Consider the following 20,974-nt stretch of genomic DNA (forward strand, 5'->3'; position numbering starts at 1 on the left):
GAATTCAGTGAGTTCCCAATGGGACATGCTTGTATGAGTGTGCTATTCCGTATATAGCAACATTTGAAGGAACGGAATCTAAGTATCATGGTGAATTCAGTAGGTTCCCAATACGATTCGCATGTAAAAAGCATGTTGTTCAAGATAGAGCCCCGTTTTAATCAACGGAAACACCGTCGCTTTGTAAATTCAGTGAGTTCCCAGTAGCAGGCTCTTGTAATATATGTACTTTTAATGATTTACCAAAATTTGGTAAGCCGTATCTCAGTAACTTGGTGAATTCCGTTAGTTCCCAACAGGCCGCAGTAGTAATAAGAGGACTGTTCGGGATAAAGAAAAATTAGCACGAATGGAATCAAAAGTTCTAGGCGAATTCAGTGAGTTCCCAATATGACGAGCTTGTATGAGTGTGCGTTTCAATATATAGCAATATTTTATGGAACGGAATCTAAATATCATGGTGAATTCAGTAGGTTCCCAATAGGATTCGCATGTATTAAGCATGTTGTTCAAGATAGAGCAAAGTTTTAACGAACTGAAACACTGTTTCTTTGTGAATTCAGTGAGTTCCCAGTAGTAGGCTCTTGTAATATGTGTACTTTTAAAGATTTATCAAAATTTGATGAGCCGAATCTCAGTAACTTGTGAATTCGGTTAGTTCCCAATAGGCCGCAGTAGTAATAAGTGGACTGTTCGGGATATAGAAAAATTTGCACGAATGGAATCAAAATTTCTAGGCGAATTCAGTGAGTTCCCAATGGGACATGCTTGTATGAGTATGCTTTTCCGTATTTAGTAACATTTGAAGGAACGGAATCTAAGTATCATGGTGAATTCAGTAAGTTCCCAATAGGATTCGCATGTAATAAGCTTGTTATTCAAGATAGAGCAACGTTTTAACGAACTGAAGCACTGTTTCTTTGTGAATTCAGTTAGTTCCTAGTATCAGGCCCTTGTAATATGAGTACTTTTAAAAATTTATCAAAATTTGGTGAGCAGAATCTCAGTAACATGGTGAATTCGGTTAGTTCCCAATAGGCCGCAGTAGTAATAAGTGGACTGTTCGGGATATAGAAAAAATTTCACGAATAGAATCAAAATTTCTAGGAGAATTCAGTGAGTTCCCAATGGGACATGCTTGTATGAGTGTGCTTTTCAATATATAGCAACATTTTAAGGAATGGAATCTAAGTATCATGGTGAATTCAGTAGGTACCCAATAGGATTCGTATGTAATAAGCTTGTTGTCCAAGATAGAGCAACGTTTTAACGAACTGAAACACTGTTTCTTTGTGAATTCAGTGAGTTCCCAGTAGCAGGCTCTTGTAATATGTGTACTTTTAAAGATTTATAAAAATTTGATGAGCCGAATCTCAGTAACTTGTGAATTCGGTTAGTTCCCAATAGGCCGCAGTAGTAATAAGTGGACTGTTCGGGATATAAAAAAATTTGAACGAATGGAATCAAAATTTCCAGGCGAATTCAGTGAGTTCCCAATGGGACATGCTTGTATGAGTGTGCTTTTCCGTATATAGTAACATTTGAAGGAACGGATCTAAGTATCATTGTGAATTCAGTAAGTTCCCAATAGGATTCGCATGTAATAAGCTTGTTTTTCAAGATACAGCAACGTTTTAACGAACTGAAACACTGTTTCTTTGTGAATTCAGTTAGTTCCTAGTATCAGGCCCTTGTAATATGAGTACTTTTAAAGATTTTTCAAAATTTGGTGAGCAGAATCTCAGAAACATGGTAAATTCGGTTAGATCCCAATAGGCCGCAGTAGTAATAAGTGGACAGTTCGGGATATAGAAAAATTTTCACGAATGGAATCAAAATTTCTTGGCGAATTCAGTGAGTTCCCAATGGGATATGCTTGTATGAGTGTGCTTTTCAATATATAGCAACATTTTAAGGAACGGAATGTACTTATCATGGTGAATTCAGTAGGTTCCCAATAGGATTCACATGTGATAAGCTTGTTATTCTAGATAGAGCAACGTTTTAACGAATTGAAACACTGTTTCTTTGTGAATTCAGTAGGTCTCCAGTAGCAGGCTCTTGTAATATGTGTACTTTTAAAGATTTATCAAAATTTAGTGAGCAGAATCTCAGTAACATGGTGAATTCGGTTACTTCCCAATAGTCCACAGTAGTAATAAGTGGACTGTTTGCGATATCGAAAAATTAGCACGAATGGAATCAAAATTTCTAGGCGAATTCAGTGAGTTCCCAATGGGATATACTTGTATGAGTGTGCTTTTCCGTATATAGCAACATTTGAAGGTACGGAATCTAAGTATCATGGTGAATTCAGTAGTTTTCCAATAGGATTTGCATGCAATAAGCATGTTGTTCAAGATAGAGCAACGTTTTAACGAACTGAAACACTGTTTCTTTGTGAATTCAGTAGGACTCCAGTAGCAGGCTCTTGTAATATGTGTCCTTTTAAAGATTTATCAAAATTTAGTGAGCCGAATCTCAGTAACATGGTGAATTCGGTTAGTTCCCAATAGTCCGCAGTAATAATAAGTGGACTGTTTGGGATATCGAAAAATTGTCACGAATGGAATCAACATTTCTAGGCGAATTCATTGAGTTCCCAATGGGCATGCTTGTATGAGTGTGCTTTTCCGTATATAGCAACATTTTAAGAAATGTAATCTAAGTATCATGGTGAATTCAGTAGGTTCCCAAAAGGATTCGCATGTAATAAGCTTGTTATTCTAGATAGAGCAACGTTTTAACGAACTGAAACCCTGTTTCTTTGTGAATTCAATTAGTTTCCAGTAGCAGGCTCTTGTGATATGTGTCCTTTTGAAGATTTATCAAAATTTCCTGAGCCGAATCTCAGTTACTAGGTGAATTGGCTTAGTTCCCAATAAGCCGCAGTTGTAATAAGTGGACAGTTCGGGATATAGAAAAATTTTCACGAATGGAACGAAAATTTCTAGGCAACTTCAGTGAGTTCCCATGGGACATGCTTGTATGTGTTTGCCTTCAATATATAGCAACATTTTAAGGAACGGAATCTAAGTAACACGGTGAATTCAGTAGATCTCCAATAGGATTCGCATGTAATAAGCATGTTATTCAAGATAGAGCAACGTCTTAACGAACTGAAACACTTTTTCTTTGTGAATTCAGTTAGTTCCCAGTAGCAGGCTCTTGTAATATGTGTAGTTTTAAAGAATTATCAAAATTTGGTGAGCCGAATCTCAGTAACTTGGTGAATTCTGTTAGCTCCCAATAGGCCGCAGTAGTAATAAGTGGAGTGTTCGGGATATAGAAAAAATTGCACGAATGGAATCAAAATTTCTAGGCGAATTCAGTGAGTTCCCAATATGATGTGCTTGTATGAGTGTGCATTTCAATATATAGCAATATTTTAAGGAACTGTATCTAAGTATCATGGTGAATTCAGAAGGTTTCCAATAGGATTCGCATGTAATAAGCATGTTGTTCAAGATAGAGCAACGTTTTAAAACTGAAAAACTGTTTCTTTGTGAATTCAGTAGGTTCCCAGTAGCAGACTCTTGTAATATGTGTACTTTTAAAGATTTATCAAAATTTGGTGAGCCGAATCTCAGTAACATGGTGAATTCGGTTAGTTCCCAAAAGTCCGCAGTAGTAATAAGTGGACAGTGTGGGATATCGAAAAATTAGCACGAATGCAATCAAAATTTCTAGGCGAATTCAGTGAGTTCCCAATGGGATATGCTTGTATCAGTGTGCTTTTCCGTATATAGCAACATTTGAAGGTACGGAATCTAAGTATCATGGTGAATTCAGTAGGTTCCCAATAGTATTCGCATGTAATAAGCTTGTTATACAAGATAGAGCAACGTTTTAACGAACTGAAACACTCTTTCTTTGTGAATTCAGTTAGTTCCTAGTAGCATGCCCTTGTAATATGAGTACTTTTAAAGATTTATCAAAATTTGGTTAGCCGAATCTCAGTAACTTGGTGAATTCGGTTATTTCCCCATAGGCCGCAGTAGTAATAAGTGGACTGTTGGGGATATAGAAAAAATATCACGAATGGAACCAAAATTTTTAGGCGAATTCAGGGAGTTTCCAATGGGATATGCTTGTATGAATGTGCTTTTAAATATATAGCAACATTTTAAGGAACGGAATCAAAGTATCCTTGTGAATTTAGTAGGTTCCCAATAGGATTCGCATGTAATAAGCTTGTTGTTCAAGATAGAGTAACGTTTTAACGAACTGAAACACTGTTTCTTTGTGAATTCAGTGAGTTCCCAGTAGCAGGCTCTTGTGATATGTGTACTTTTAAAGATTTATCAAAATTTGGTGAGCCGAATCTCAGTAAATTGGTGAATTCGGTTAGTTCCCAATAGGCCGCAGTAGTAATAAGTGGACTCTTCGGGGTAAAGAAAAATTTTAACTAATGGAATAAAAATTTCTAGGCGAATTCATTGAGTTCCCAATGGGACATGCTTGTATGAGTGTGCTTTTCCGTATATAGCAACATTTTAAGGAACAGAATCTAAGTATCATGGTGAATTCAGTAGGTTTCCAATAGAATTCCCATGTAATAAGCTTGTTATTCTAGATAGAGCAACGTTTTAACAAACTGAAACCCTGTTTCTTTGTGAAATCAATTAGTTCCCAGTAGCAGGCTCGTGTAATATGTGTACTTTTAAAGATTTATCAAAATTTGGTGAGCCGAATCTCAGTAACTTGTTGAATTCGGTTAGTTCCCAATAGGCCAAAGAAGTAATAAGTGGACTGTTCCAGATACAGAAAAATATTAACGAATGGAATCAAAATTTCTAGGCGATTTCAGTGAGTTCCCAATGGGACTTGTTTGTTAGAGTGTGCTTTTCATATATAGCAACATTTTAAGGAACTGAATCTAAGACTCATGGTTTATTCAGTAGGTTCCCAATAGTATTCGCATGTAGTAATATTATGTTTCAAGATAGAGCAACGTTTTAACGAACTGAAACACTGTTTCTTTGTGAATTCATTTAATTCCCAGTAGCAGGGTCTTGTAATATGTGTACTTCTAAATATGTATCAAAATTTCCTGAGCCGAATCTCAGTAACTTGGTGAATTCGGTTAGTTCCCAATAGGCCGCAGTAGTAATAAGTGGACTCTTCGGGATATAGAAAAATTTTCACGAATGGAAAGAAAATTTCTAGGCAACTTCAGTGAGATCCCATGTGACATGCTTGTATGAGTTTGCCTTCAATATATAGCCACATTTTAAGGAACGGAATCTAAGTAACACGGTGAATTCAGTAGATCTCCAATAGGATTCGCATGTAATAAGCGTGTTATTCAAGATAGAGCAACGTCTTAACGAACTGAAACCATGTTTCTTTGAGAATTCAGTTAGTTCCCAGTAGCAGGCTCTTGTAATATGTATAGTTTTAAAGAATTATCAAAATTTGGTGAGCCGAACCTCAGTAACTTGGTGAATTCAGTTAGCTCCCCATAGGCCGCAGTAGTAATAAGTGGACTGTTCGGGATATAGAAAAATTTGCACGAATGGAATCAAAATTTCTAGGCGAATTCAGTGAGTTCCCAATATGATGTGCTTGTATGAGTGTGCATTTCAATATATAGCAATATTTTAAGGAACGGAATCTAAGTATCATGGTGAATTCAGTAGGTTACCAATAGGATTCGCATGTAATAAGCATGTTGTTCAAGATAGAGCAACGTTTTAACGAACTGAAACACTGTTTCTTTGTGAATTCAGTAGGTTCCCAGTAGCAGGCTCTTGTAATATGTGTACATTTAAAGATTTATCAAAATTTGGTGAGCCGAATCTCAGTAACATGGTGAATTCGGTTAGTTCCCAAAAGTCCGCAGTAGTAATAAGTGGACTGTTTGGGATATCGAAAAATTAGCACGAATGGAATCAAAATTTCTAGGCGAATTCAGTGAATTCCCAATGGGATATGCTTGTATGAGTGTGCTCTTCCGTATATAGCAACATTTGAAGGTACGGAATCTAAGTATCATGGTGAATTCAGTAGGTTCCCAGTAGTATTCGCATGTAATAAGCTTGTTATTCAAGATAGAGCAACGTTTTAACGAACTGAAACACTGTTTCTTTGTTAATTGAGTTAGTTCCTAGTAGCATGCCCTTGTAATGTGAGTACTTTTAAGGATTTATCAAAATTTGGTCAGCCGAATCTCAGTAACTTGGTGAATTCGGTTAGTTCCCAATAGGCCGCAGTAGTAATAAGTGGACTGTTGGGGATATAGAAAAATTATCACGAATGGAATCAAAATTTCTAGGCGAATTCAGTGAGTTTCCAATGGGACATGCTTGTATGAGTGTGCTTTTCAATATATAGCAACATTTTTAGGAACGGAATCTAAGTATCCTTGTGAATTTAGTAGGTTCCCAATAGGATTCGCATGTAATAAGCTTGTTGTTCAAGATAGAGCAACATTTTAACGAACTGAAACACTGTTTCTTTGTGAATTCAGTGAGTTCCCAGTAGCAGGCTCTTGTAATATGTGTACTTTTAAAGATTTATAAAAATTTGATGAGCCGAATCTCAGTAACTTGTGAATTCGGTTAGTTCCCAATAGGCCGCAGTAGTAATAAGTGGACTGTTCGGGATATAAAAAAATTTGAACGAATGGAATCAAAATTTCTAGGCGAATTCAGTGAGTTCCCATGAGACATGCTTGTATGAGTGTGCTTTTCAATATATAGCAGCATTTAAGGAACGGAATCTAGGTATCATGGTGAATTCAGTAGGTTCCCGATAGGATTTGCATGTAATAAGCTTGTTATTCAACATAGAGCAAGGTTTTAACGAACTGAAACACTTTTTCTTTGTGAATTCCGTTAGTTCCCAGTAGCAGGCTCTTGTGATATGTGTACTTTTAAAGATTCATCAAAATTTGATGAGCCAAATCTCAGTAAATTGGTGAATTCGGTTAGTTCCCAATAGGCCGCAGTAGTAATAAGTGGACTCTTCGGGATATAGAAAAATTTTAACGATTGGAATCAGAATTTCTAGGCGATTTCAGTGAGTTCCCAATGGGACTTGTTTGTTTGAGTGTGCTTTTCAATATATAGCAAGATTTTAAGGAACGGAATCTAAGACTCATGGTGAATTCAGTAGGTTCCCAATAGGATTCCCATGTAATAACATTGTTTTTCAAGATAGAGCAACATTTAACGAACTGAAACACTTTGTGAATTCATTTAATTCCCAGTAGCAGGCTCTTGTAACATGTGTACTTCTAAATATATATCAATTCCTGAGGCGTTTCTCAGTAACTTGGTGAATTCGGTTAGTTCCCAATAGGCCGCAGTAGTAATAAGTGGACTGTTCGGATATAGAAAAATTTTCACGAATGGAACGAAAATTTCTAGGCAAATTCAGTGAGTTCCCATGGGACATGCTTGTATGAGTTTGGTTTTCAATATATAGCAACATTTTAAGGAACGGAATCTAAGTAACACGGTGAATTCAGTAGATCTCCAATAGGATTCGCATGTAATAAGCTTGTTATTCAAGATAGAGCAACGTTTTAACGAACTGAAACACTGTTTATTTGTGAATTCAGTTAGTTCCCAGTAGAAGGCTCTTGTAATATGTGTACTTTTAAAGATTTATCAAAATTTGGTGAGCCGAATCTCAGTAACTTGGTGAATTCAGTTAGTTCCCAATAGGCCGCAGTAGTAATAAGTGGACTCTTCGGGATATAGAAAAATGTTCACGAATGGAATCAAAATTTCTAGGCGAATTCGGTGTGTTCCCAATGGGACATGCTTGTATGAGTGTGCTTTTCAATATAGAGCAACATTTTAAGGAACGGAATCTAAGTATCATATTGAATTCAGAAGGTTCCCAATATGATTCGCATGTAATAAGCTTGTTATTGAAGATAGAGCAACGTTTTAACGAACTGAAACACTGTTTCTTTGTGAATTCAGTTAGTTCCTAGTAGCAGGCCCTCGTAATATGAGTACTTTTAAAGATTTATCAAAATTTGGTGAGTAGAATCTCAGTAACATGGTGAATTCGGTTAGTTCCGATTAGGCCGCAGTAGTAATAATTGGCCTGTTCGGGGTCTAGAAAAATTTTCACGAATGAATCAAAATTTCATGGCGAAATCAGTCAATTCCCAATGGGACATGCTTGTATGAGTGTGCTTTTCAATATAGAGCAACATTTTAAGGAACGGAATCTAAGTATCATGGTGAATTCAGTAGGTTCCCAATAGGATTCGCATGTAATAAGCTTGTTATTCAAGATAGAGCATCGTTTTAACGAACTGAAACCATGTTTCTTTGTGAATTCTGTTAGCTCCCAGTAGCCTGGTCTTGTAATATGTGTCCTTTAACGATTTATCAAAATTTGGTGAGCCGAATCTCAGTAACTTTGAGAATTCGATTAGTTCCCAATAGCCCGCAGTAGTAATAAGTGGACTGTTCGAGATATAGAAAAATTATCACGAATGGCATCAAAATTTCTAGGAGAATTCAGTGAGTTCCCAATGGGACATGCTTGCATGAGTGTGCTTTTCAATATATAGCAACATTTTAAGGAACGGAATATAAGTATCTTGGTGGATTCAGTAGGTAAACAATAGGATTCGAGTGTAATAAGCTTGTTGTTCTAGATAGAGCAACGTTTTAACGAACTGAAACACTGTTTCTTTGTAAATTCAGTGAGTTCCCAGTAGCAGGCTCTTGTGATATTTGTCCTTTTAAAGATTTATCAAAATTTGATGAGCCGAATCTCAGTAAATTGGTGCATTTGGTTAATTCCCAATAGGCCGCAGTAGTAATAAGTGGACTGTTCGGGATATCGAAAAATTGTCACGATTGGAATCAAAATTTCTAGGCGAATTCAATGAGCTCCTAATGGGACATGATTGTATGAGTGTGCTTTTCAATATATAGCAACATTTTAGGAACGGAATCTAAGTATAATGGTGAATTCAGTAACTTCCCAATAGTATTCGCATGTAATAAACCTGTTGTTCAAGATAGAGCAACGTTTTAACGAACTGAAACACTGTTTCTTTGTGAATTCAGTTAGTTGTTAGTAGCAGGCTCTTGTAATATGTGTATTTTTAAAGAGTTATCAAAATTGGTGAGCCGAACCTGAGTAACATGGTGAATTCGGTTAGTTCCAAATAGGCCGCAGTAGTAATAAGTGGACTGTTGGGGTATAGAAAATTTTAACGAATGGAATCAAAATTTCTAGGCGAATTCATTGAGTTCCCAATGGGACATGCTTGGATGAGTGTGCTTTTCCGTATATAGCAACATTTTAAGAAACGGAATCTAAGTATCATGGTTAATTCAGTAGGTTCCCAATAGGATTCGCATGTAATAAGCTTGTTATTCTAGATAGAGCTACGTTTTAACGAACTGAAACCCTGTTTCTTTGTGAATTTAATTAGTTCCCAGTAGCAGGCTCTTGTGATATGTGTCCTTTTAAAGATTTATCAAAATTTCCTGAGCCGAATCTCAGTAACTTTGTGAATTCGGTTAGTTCCCAATAGGCCGCAGTAGTAAGAAGTGGACAATTCGGGATATAGAAAAATTTTCACGAATGGAACGAAAATTTCTAGGCAACTTCAGTGATTTCCCATGGGACATGCTTGTATGAGTTTGCTTTTCAATATATAGCAACATTTTAAGGAACGGAATCTAAGTAACACGGTGAATTCAGTAGATCTCCAATAGGATTCGCATGTAATAAGCATGTTATTCAAGATAGAGCAACGTCTTAACGAACTGAGACACTTTTTCTTTCTGAATTCAGTTAGTTCCCAGGAGCAGGCACTTGTAATATGTGTACTTTTAAAGATTTATCAAAATTTGGTCAGCCGAATCTCAGTAACTTTGTGAATTCGGTTAGTTCCCAATAGGCCGCAGTAGTAATAAGTGGACAGTTCGGGATATAGAAAAATTTTCACGAATGGAAGGAAAATTTCTAGGCTACTTCAGTGAGTTCCCATGGGACATGCTTGTATGAGTTTGCCTTCAATATATAGCAACATTTGAAGGAACGGAATCTAAGTAACACGGTGAATTCAGTAGATCTCAAATAGGATTCGCATGTAATAAGCATGTTATTCAAGATAGAGCAACGTCTTAACGAACTGAAACACTTTTTCTTTGTGAATTCAGTTAGTTCCCAGTAGCAGGCTCTTGTAATATGTGTAGTTTTAAAGAATTATCAAAATTTGATGAGCCGAATCTCAGTAACTTGGTGAATTCGGTTAGTTCCCAATAGGCCGCAGTAGTAATAAGTGGACTCTTCGGGATATAGAAAAATTTTCACGAATGGAAAGAAAATTTCTAGGCAACTTCAGTGAGATCCCATGTGACATGCTTGTATGAGTTTGCCTTAAATATATAGCAACATTTTAAGGAACGGAATCTAAGTAACACGGTGAATTCAGTAGATCTCCAATAGGATTCGCATGTAATAAGCGTGTTATTCAAGATAGAGCAACGTCTTAACGAACTGAAACCATGTTTCTTTGAGAATTCAGTTAGTTCCCAGTAGCAGGCTCTTGTAATATGTATAGTTTTAAAGAGTTATCAAAATTTGGTGAGCGGAAACTCAGTAACTTGGTGAATTCAGTTAGCTCCCCATAGGCCGCAGTAGTAATAAGTGGACTGTTCAGGATATAGAAAAATTTGCACGAATGGAATCAAAATTTCTAGGCGAATTCAGTGAGTTCCCAATATGATGTGCTTGTATGAGTGTGCATTTCAATATATAGCAATATTTTAAGGAACGGAATCTAAGTATCATGGTGAATTCAGTAGGTTTCCAATAGGATTCGCATGTAATAAGCATGTTGTTCAAGATAGAGCAACGTTTTAACGAACTGAAACACTGTTTCTTTGTGAATTCAGTAGGTTCCCAGTAGCAGGCTCTTGTAATATGTGTACATTTAAAGATTTATCAAAATTTGGTGAGCCGAATCTCAGTAACATGGTGAATTCGGTTAGTTCCCAAAAGTCCGCAGTAGTAATAAGTGGACTGTTTGGGATATCGAAAAATTAGCACGAATGGAATCAAAATTTCTAGGCGAATTCAGTGAATTCCCAATGGGATATGCTTGTATGAGTGTGCTCTTCCGTATATAGCAACATTTGAAGGTACGGAATCTAAGTATCATGGTGAATTCAGTAGGTTCCCAGTAGTATTCGCATGTAATAAGCTTGTTATTCAAGATAGAGCAACGTTTTAACGAACTGAAACACTGTTTCTTTGTTAATTGAGTTAGTTCCTAGTAGCATGCCCTTGTAATGTGAGTACTTTTAAAGATTTATCAAAATTTGGTCAGCCGAATCTCAGTAACTTGGTGAATTCGGTTAGTTCCCAATAGGCCGCAGTAGTAATAAGTGGACTGTTGGGGATATAGAAAAATTATCACGAATGGAATCAAAATTTCTAGGCGAATTCAGTGAGTTTCCAATGGGACATGCTTGTATGAGTGTGCTTTTCAATATATAGCAACATTTTCAGGAACGGAATCTAAGTGTCCTTGTGAATTTAGTAGGTTCCCAATAGGATTCGCATGTAATAAGCTTGTTGTTCAAGATAGAGCAACATTTTAACGAACTGAAACACTGTTTCTTTGTGAATTCAGTGAGTTCCCAGTAGCAGGCTCTTGTGATATGTGTACTTTTAAAGATTCATCAAAATTTGATGAGCCAAATCTCAGTAAATTGGTGAATTCGGTTAGTTCCCAATAGGCCGCAGTAGTAATAAGTGGACTCTTCGGGATATAGAAAAATTTTAACGATTGGAATCAGAATTTCTAGGCGGTTTCAGTGAGTTCCCAATGGGACTTGTTTGTTTGAGTGTGCTTTTCAATATATAGCAAGATTTTAAGGAACGGAATCTAAGACTCATGGTGAATTCAGTAGGTTCCCAATAGGATTCCCATGTAATAACATTGTTTTTCAAGATAGAGCAACATTTAACGAACTGAAACACTTTGTGAATTCATTTAATTCCCAGTAGCAGGCTCTTGTAACATGTGTACTTCTAAATATATATTAATTCCTGAGGCGTTTCTCAGTAACTTGGTGAATTCGGTTAGTTCCCAATAGGCCGCAGTAGTAATAAGTGGACTGTTCGGATATAGAAAAATTTTCACGAATGGAACGAAAATTTCTAGGCAAATTCAGTGAGTTCCCATGGGACATGCTTGTATGAGTTTGGTTTTCAATATATAGCAACATTTTAAGGAACGGAATCTAAGTAACACGGTGAATTCAGTAGATCTCCAATAGGATTCGCATGTAATAAGCTTGTTATTCAAGATAGAGCAACGTTTTAACGAACTGAAACACTGTTTATTTGTGAATTCAGTTAGTTCCCAGTAGAAGGCTCTTGTAATATGTGTACTTTTAAAGATTTATCAAAATTTGGTGAGCCGAATCTCAGTAACTTGGTGAATTCAGTTAGTTCCCAATAGGCCGCAGTAGTAATAAGTGGACTCTTCGGGATATAGAAAAATGTTCACGAATGGAATCAAAATTTCTAGGCGAATTCGGTGTGTTCCCAATGGGACATGCTTGTATGAGTGTGCTTTTCAATATAGAGCAACATTTTAAGGAACGGAATCTAAGTATCATATTGAATTCAGAAGGTTCCCAATATGATTCGCATGTAATAAGCTTGTTATTGAAGATAGAGCAACGTTTTAACGAACTGAAACACTGTTTCTTTGTGAATTCAGTTAGTTCCTAGTAGCAGGCCCTCGTAATATGAGTACTTTTAAAGATTTATCAAAATTTGGTGAGTAGAATCTCAGTAACATGGTGAATTCGGTTAGTTCCGATTAGGCCGCAGTAGTAATAATTGGCCTGTTCGGGGTCTAGAAAAATTTTCACGAATGAATCAAAATTTCATGGCGAAATCAGTCAATTCCCAATGGGACATGCTTGTATGAGTGTGCTTTTCAATATAGAGCAACATTTTAAGGAACGGAATCTAAGTATCATGGTGAATTCAGTAGGTTCCCAATAGGATTCGCATGTAATAAGCTTGTTATTCAAGATAGAGCATCGTTTTAACGAACTGAAACCATGTTTCTTTGTGAATTCTGTTAGCTCCCAGTAGCCTGGTCTTGTAATATGTGTCCTTTAACGATTTATCAAAATTTGGTGAGCCGAATCTCAGTAACTTTGAGAATTCGATTAGTTCCCAATAGCCCGCAGTAGTAATAAGTGGACTGTTCGAGATATAGAAAAATTATCACGAATGGCATCAAAATTTCTAGGAGAATTCAGTGAGTTCCCAATGGGACATGCTTGCATGAGTGTGCTTTTCAATATATAGCAACATTTTAAGGAACGGAATATAAGTATCTTGGTGGATTCAGTAGGTAAACAATAGGATTCGAGTGTAATAAGCTTGTTGTTCTAGATAGAGCAACATTTTAACGAACTGAAACACTGTTTCTTTGTAAATTCAGTGAGTTCCCAGTAGCAGGCTCTTGTGATATTTGTCCTTTTAAAGATTTATCAAAATTTGATGAGCCGAATCTCAGTAAATTGGTGCATTTGGTTAATTCCCAATAGGCCGCAGTAGTAATAAGTGGACTGTTCGGGATATCGAAAAATTGTCACGATTGGAATCAAAATTTCTAGGCGAATTCAATGAGCTCCTAATGGGACATGATTGTATGAGTGTGCTTTTCAATATATAGCAACATTTTAGGAACGGAATCTAAGTATACTGGTGAATTCAGTAACTTCCCAATAGTATTCGCATGTAATAAACCTGTTGTTCAAGATAGAGCAACGTTTTAACGAACTGAAACACTGTTTCTTTGTGAATTCAGTTAGTTGTTAGTAGCAGGCTCTTGTAATATGTGTATTTTTAAAGAGTTATCAAAATTGGTGAGCCGAACCTGAGTAACATGGTGAATTCGGTTAGTTCCAAATAGGCCGCAGTAGTAATAAGTGGACTGTTGGGGTATAGAAAATTTTAACGAATGGAATCAAAATTTCTAGGCGAATTCATTGAGTTCCCAATGGGACATGCTTGGATGAGTGTGCTTTTCCGTATATAGCAACATTTTAAGAAACGGAATCTAAGTATCATGGTTAATTCAGTAGGTTCCCAATAGGATTCGCATGTAATAAGCTTGTTATTCTAGATAGAGCTACGTTTTAACGAACTGAAACCCTGTTTCTTTGTGAATTTAATTAGTTCCCAGTAGCAGGCTCTTGTGATATGTGTCCTTTTAAAGATTTATCAAAATTTCCTGAGCCGAATCTCAGTAACTTTGTGAATTCGGTTAGTTCCCAATAGGCCGCAGTAGTAAGAAGTGGACAATTCGGGATATAGAAAAATTTTCACGAATGGAACGAAAATTTCTAGGCAACTTCAGTGATTTCCCATGGGACATGCTTGTATGAGTTTGCTTTTCAATATATAGCAACATTTTAAGGAACGGAATCTAAGTAACACGGTGAATTCAGTAGATCTCCAATAGGATTCGCATGTAATAAGCATGTTATTCAAGATAGAGCAACGTCTTAACGAACTGAGACACTTTTTCTTTCTGAATTCAGTTAGTTCCCAGGAGCAGGCACTTGTAATATGTGTACTTTTAAAGATTTATCAAAATTTGGTCAGCCGAATCTCAGTAACTTTGTGAATTCGGTTAGTTCCCAATAGGCCGCAGTAGTAATAAGTGGACAGTTCGGGATATAGAAAAATTTTCACGAATGGAAGGAAAATTTCTAGGCTACTTCAGTGAGTTCCCATGGGACATGCTTGTATGAGTTTGCCTTCAATATATAGCAACATTTGAAGGAACGGAATCTAAGTAACACGGTGAATTCTGTAGATCTCAAATAGGATTCGCATGTAATAAGCATGTTATTCAAGATAGAGCAACGTCTTAACGAACTGAAACACTTTTTCTTTGTGAATTCAGTTAGTTCCCAGTAGCAGGCTCTTGTAATATGTGTAGTTTTAAAGAATTATCAAAATTTGATGAGCCGAATCTCAGTAACTTGGTGAATTCAGTTAGCTCCCAATAGGCCGCAGTAGTAATAAGTGAAGTGTTCGGGATATAGAAAAATTTGCACGAATGGAATCAAAATTTCTAGGCGAATTCAGTGAGTTCCCAATATGATGTGCTTGTATGAGTGTGCATTTCAATATATAGCAATATTTTAAGGAATGGAATCTAAGTATCATGGTGAATTCAGTAGGTTTCCAATAGGATTCGCATGTAATAAGAATTTTGTTCAAGATAGAGCAACGTTTTAACGAACTGAAACACTGTTTCTTTGTGAATTCAGTTATTTCCTAGTAGCATGCCCTTGTAATATGAGTACTTTTCAAGATTTATCAAAATTTGGTGAGCCGAATCTCAGTTACTTGGTGAATTCCGTTAGTTCCCAATAGGCCGCAGCAGTAATAAGTGGACTGTTCGGGATATAGAAAAATTAGCACGAATGGAATCAAAAGTTCTAGGCGAATTCAGTGAGTTCCCAATATGATGTGCTTGTATAAGTGTGCATTTCAATATATAGCAATATTTTAAGGAACGGAATTTAAGTATCATGGTGAATTCAGTAGGTTCCCAATAGGATTCGCATGTAATAAGCATCTTGTTCAAGATAGAGCAACGTTTTAACCAACTGAAACACTCTTCCTTTGTGAATTCAGTGAGTTCCCAGTAGCAGGCTCTTGTAATATGTGTACTTTTAAGATTTATCAAAAGTTGGTGAGCGGAATCTCAGTAACTTTGTGAATTCGGTTAGTTCCCAAAAGGCCGCAGTAGTAATAAGTGGACTCTTCGGGATATAGATAAATTTTCACGAATGGAATCAAAACTTCTAGGCGAATTCAGTGAGTTCCCAATGGGACATGCTTGTATGAGTGTGCTATTCCGTATATAGCAACATTTGAAGGAACGGAATCTAAGTATCATGGTGAATTCAGTAGGTTCCCAATACGATTCGCATGTAAAAAGCATGTTGTTCAAGATAGAGCCCCGTTTTAATCAACGGAAACACCGTCTCTTTGTAAATTCAGTGAGTTCCCAGTAGCAGGCTCTTGTAATATATGTACTTTTAATGATTTACCAAAATTTGGTAAGCCGTATCTCAGTAACTTGGTGAATTCTGTTAGTTCCCAATAGGCCGCAGTAGTAATAAGAGGACTGTTCGGGATATAGAAAAATTAGCACGAATGGAATCAAAAGTTCTAGGCGAATTCAGTGAGTTCCCAATATGACGAGCTTGTATGAGTGTGCGTTTGAATATATAGCAATATTTTATGGAACGGAATCTAAGTATCATGGTGAATTCAGTAGGTTCCCAATAGGATTCGCATGTAATAAGCTTGTTATTCTAGATAGAGCTACGTTTTAACGAACTGAAACCCTGTTTCTTTGTGAATTTAATTAGTTCCCAGTAGCAGGCTCTTGTGATATGTGTCCTTTTAAAGATTTATCAAAATTTCCTGAGCCGAATCTCAGTAACTTTGTGAATTCGGTTAGTTCCCAATAGGCCGCAGTAGTAAGAAGTGGACAGTTCGGGATATAGAAAAATTTTCACGAATGGAACGAAAATTTCTAGGCAACTTCAGTGATTTCCCATGGGACATGCTTGTATGAGTTTGCTTTTCAATATATAGCAACATTTTAAGGAACGGAATCTAAGTAACACGGTGAATTCAGTAGATCTCCAATAGGATTCGCATGTAATAAGCATGTTATTCAAGATAGAGCAACGTCTTAACGAACTGAGACACTTTTTCTTTCTGAATTCAGTTAGTTCCCAGGAGCAGGCACTTGTAATATGTGTACTTTTAAAGATTTATCAAAATTTGGTGAGTCGAATCTCAGTAACTTGTTGATTTCGTTTAGTTCCCAATAGGCCGTAGTAGTAATAAGTGGACTGTTCGGGATATCGAAAAATTTTCACGAATGGAATCAAAATTTCTAGGCGACTTCAGTGAGTTCCCAATGGAACATGGTTGTAGGAGTGTGCTTTTCAATATATAGCAACATTTGAAGGAACGGAATCTAAGTATCATGGTGAATTCAGTAGGTTCCCAATAGGACTCGCATGTAATAAGCATGTTGTTCAAGATAGAGCAACGTTTTAACGAACTGAAACACCGTTTCTTTGTGAATTCAGTGAGTTCCCAGTAGCAGGCTCTTGTAATAATGTGTACTTTTAAAGATTTATCAAAATTTGGTCAGCCGAATCTCAGTAACTTTGTGAATTCGGTTAGTTCCCAATAGGCCGCAGTAGGAATAAGTGGACTGTTCGGGATATAGAAAAATTTTCACGAATGGATCAAAATTTCTAGGCAAATTCATTGAGTTCCCAATATGATGTGCTTGTATGAGTGTGCATTTCAATATATAGCAATATTTTAAGGAACGGAATCTAAGCATCATGGTGAATTCAGTAGGTTCCCAATAGGATTCGCATGTAATAAGCATGTTGTTCAAGATAGAGCAACGTTTTAACCAACTGAAACACTCTTCCTTTGTGAATTCAGTGAGTTCCCAGTAGCAGGCTCTTGTAATATGTGTACTTTTAAGATTTATCAAAATTTGGTGAGCGGAATCTCAGTAACTTTGTGAATTCGGTTAGTTCCCAATAGGCCGCAGTAGTAATAAGTGGACACTTCGGGATATAGAAAAATTTTCACGAATGGAATCAAACCTTCTAGGCGAATTCAGTGAGTTCCCAATGGGACATGCTTGTATGAGTGTGCTTTTCCGTATATAGCAACATTTGAAGGAACGGAATCTAAGTATCATGGTGAATTCAGTAAGTTCCCAATAGGATTCGCATGTAATAAGCATGTTGTTCAAGATAGAGCCACGTTTAACCAACTGAAACACCGTCTCTTTGTAAATTCAGTGAGTTCCCAGTAGCAGGCTCTTGTAATATATGTACTTTTAATGATTTACCAAAATTTGGTAAGCCGTATCTCAGTAACTTGGTGAATTCCGTTAGTTCCCAATAGGCTGCAGTAGTAATAAGAGGACTGTTCGGGATATAGAAAAATTATCACGAATGGAATCAAAAGTTCTAGGCGAATTCAGTGAATTCCCAATATGATGTGCTTGTATGAGTGTGCATTTCAATATATAGCAATATTTTAAGGAACGGAATCTAAGTATCATTGTGAATTCTGTAGGTTCCCAATAGTATTCGCATGTAATAAGCATGTTGTTCAAGATAGAGAAACGTTTTAACGAACTGAAACACTGTTTCTTTGTGAATTCAGTTAGTTGTTAGTAGCAGGCTCTTGTAATATGTGTATTTTTAAAGATTTATCAAAATTTGGTGAGCCGAATCTGAATAACTTCGTGAATTCGGTTAGTTCCAAATAGGCCGCAGTCGTAAGAAGTGGACTGTTCGGGGTATAGAAAAATTTGAACGAATGGAATCAAAATTTCTAGGCGAATTCAGTGAGTTCCCAATGGGACATGCTTGTATGAGTGTGCTTTTCCGTATATAGCAACATTTTAAGAAATGGAATCTAAGTATCATGGTGAGTTCAATAGGTTCCCAAAAGGATTCCCATGTAATAAGCTTGTTATTCTAAATAGAGCAACGTTTTAACGACCTGAAACCCTGTTTCTTTGTGTATTCAATTAGTTCCCAGTAGCAGGCTCTTGTGATATGTGTCCTTTTGAAGATTTATCAAAATTTCCTGACCCTTATCTCAGTTACTTGGTGAATTCGATTAGTTCCAAATAGGCCGCAGTAGTAATAAGTGGACTGTTCGGGATATAGAAAAATTATCACGGATGGAATCAAAATTTCTAGGAGAATTCAGTGAGTTCCCACGGGACATGCTTGTATGAGTTTGCCTTCAATATATAGCAACATTTGAAGGAACGGAATCTAAGTAACACGGTGAATTCAGTAGATCTCCAATAGGATTCGCATGTAATAAGCATGTTATTCAAGATAGAGCAACGTCTTAACGAACTGAAACACTTTTTCTTTGTGAATTCAGTTAATTCCCAGTAGCAGGCTCTTGTAATATGTGTAGTTTTAAAGAATTATCAAAATTTGATGAGCCGAATCTCAGTAACTTGGTGAATTCAGTTAGCTCCCAATAGGCCGCAGTAGTAATAAGTGGAGTGTTCGGGATATAGAAAAATTTGCACGAATGGAATCAAAATTTCTAGGCGAATTCAGTGAGTTCCCAATATGATGTGCTTGTATGAGTGTGCATTTCAATATATAGCAATATTTTAAGGAACGGAATCTAAGTATCATGGTGAATTCAGTAGGTTTCCAATAGGATTCGCATGTAATAAGAATTTTGTTCAAGATAGAGCAACGTTTTAACGAACTGAAACACTGTTTCTTTGTGAATTCAGTTATTTCCTAGTAGCATGCCCTTGTAATATGAGTACTTTTCAAGATTTATCAAAATTTGGTGAGCCGAATCTCAGTTACTTGGTGAATTCCGTTAGTTCCCAATAGGCCGCAGCAGTAATAAGTGGACTGTTCGGAATATAGAAAAATTAGCACGAATGGAATCAAAAGTTCTAGGCGAATTCAGTGAGTTCCCAATATGATGTGCTTGTATAAGTGTGCATTTCAATATATAGCAATATTTTAAGGAACGGAATCTAAGTATCATGGTGAATTCAGTAGGTTCCCAATAGGATTCGCATGTAATAAGCATCTTGTTCAAGATAGAGCAACGTTTTAACCAACTGAAACACTCTTCCTTTGTGAATTCAGTGAGTTCCCAGTAGCAGGCTCTTGTAATATGTGTACTTTTAAGATTTATCAAAAGTTGGTGAGCGGAATCTCAGTAACTTTGTGAATTCGGTAAGTTCCCAAAAGCCGCAGTAGTAATAAGTGGACTCTTCGGGATATAGATAAATTTTCACGAATGGAATCAAAACTTCTAGGCGAATTCAGTGAGTTCCCAATGGGACATGCTTGTATGAGTGTGCTATTCCGTATATAGCAACATTTGAAGGAACGGAATCTAAGTATCATGGTGAATTCAGTAGGTTCCCAATACGATTCGCATGTAAAAAGCATGTTGTTCAAGATAGAGCCCCGTTTTAATCAACGGAAACACCGTCTCTTTGTAAATTCAGTGAGTTCCCAGTAGCAGGCTCTTGTAATATATGTACTTTTAATGATTTACCAAAATTTGGTAAGCCGTATCTCAGTAACTTGGTGAATTCTGTTAGTTCCCAATAGGCCGCAGTAGTAATAAGAGGACTGTTCGGGATATAGAAAAATTAGCACGAATGGAATCAAAAGTTCTAGGCGAATTCAGTGAGTTCCCAATATGACGAGCTTGTATGAGTGTGCGTTTCAATATATAGCAATATTTTATGGAACGGAATCTAAGTATCATGGTGAATTCAGTAGGTTCCCAATAGGATTCGCATGTAATAAGCATGTTGTTCAAGATAGAGCAAAGTTTTAACGAACTGAAACACTGTTTCTTTGTGAATTCAGTGAGTTCCCAGTAGCAGGCTCTTGTAATATGAGTACTTTTAAAGATTTATCAAAATTTGGTGAGCAGAATCTCAGTAACATGGTGAATTCGGTTAGTTCCCAATAGGCCGCAGTAGTAATAAGTGGACTGTTCGGGATATAAAAAAATTTGCACGAATGGAATCAAAATTTCCAGGCGAATTCAGTGAGTTCCCAATGGGACATGCTTGTATGAGTGTGCTTTTCCGTATTTAGTAACATTTGAAGGAACGGAATCTAAGTATCATGGTGAATTCAGTAAGTTCCCAATAGGATTCGCATGTAATAAGCTTGTTATTCAAGATAGAGCAACGTTTTAACGAACTGAAGCACTGTTTCTTTGTGAATTCAGTTAGTTCCTAGTATCAGGCCCTTGTAATATGAGTACTTTTAAAGATTTATCAAAATTTGGTGAGCAGAATCTCAGTAACATGGTGAATTCGGTTAGTTCCCAATAGGCCGCAGTAGTAATAAGTGGA

The sequence above is a fragment of the Rattus norvegicus genome, chromosome 6 (assembly GCF_036323735.1).
Source record: "Rattus norvegicus strain BN/NHsdMcwi chromosome 6, GRCr8, whole genome shotgun sequence".
In the NCBI taxonomy this organism is placed as follows: Eukaryota; Metazoa; Chordata; class Mammalia; order Rodentia; family Muridae; genus Rattus; species Rattus norvegicus.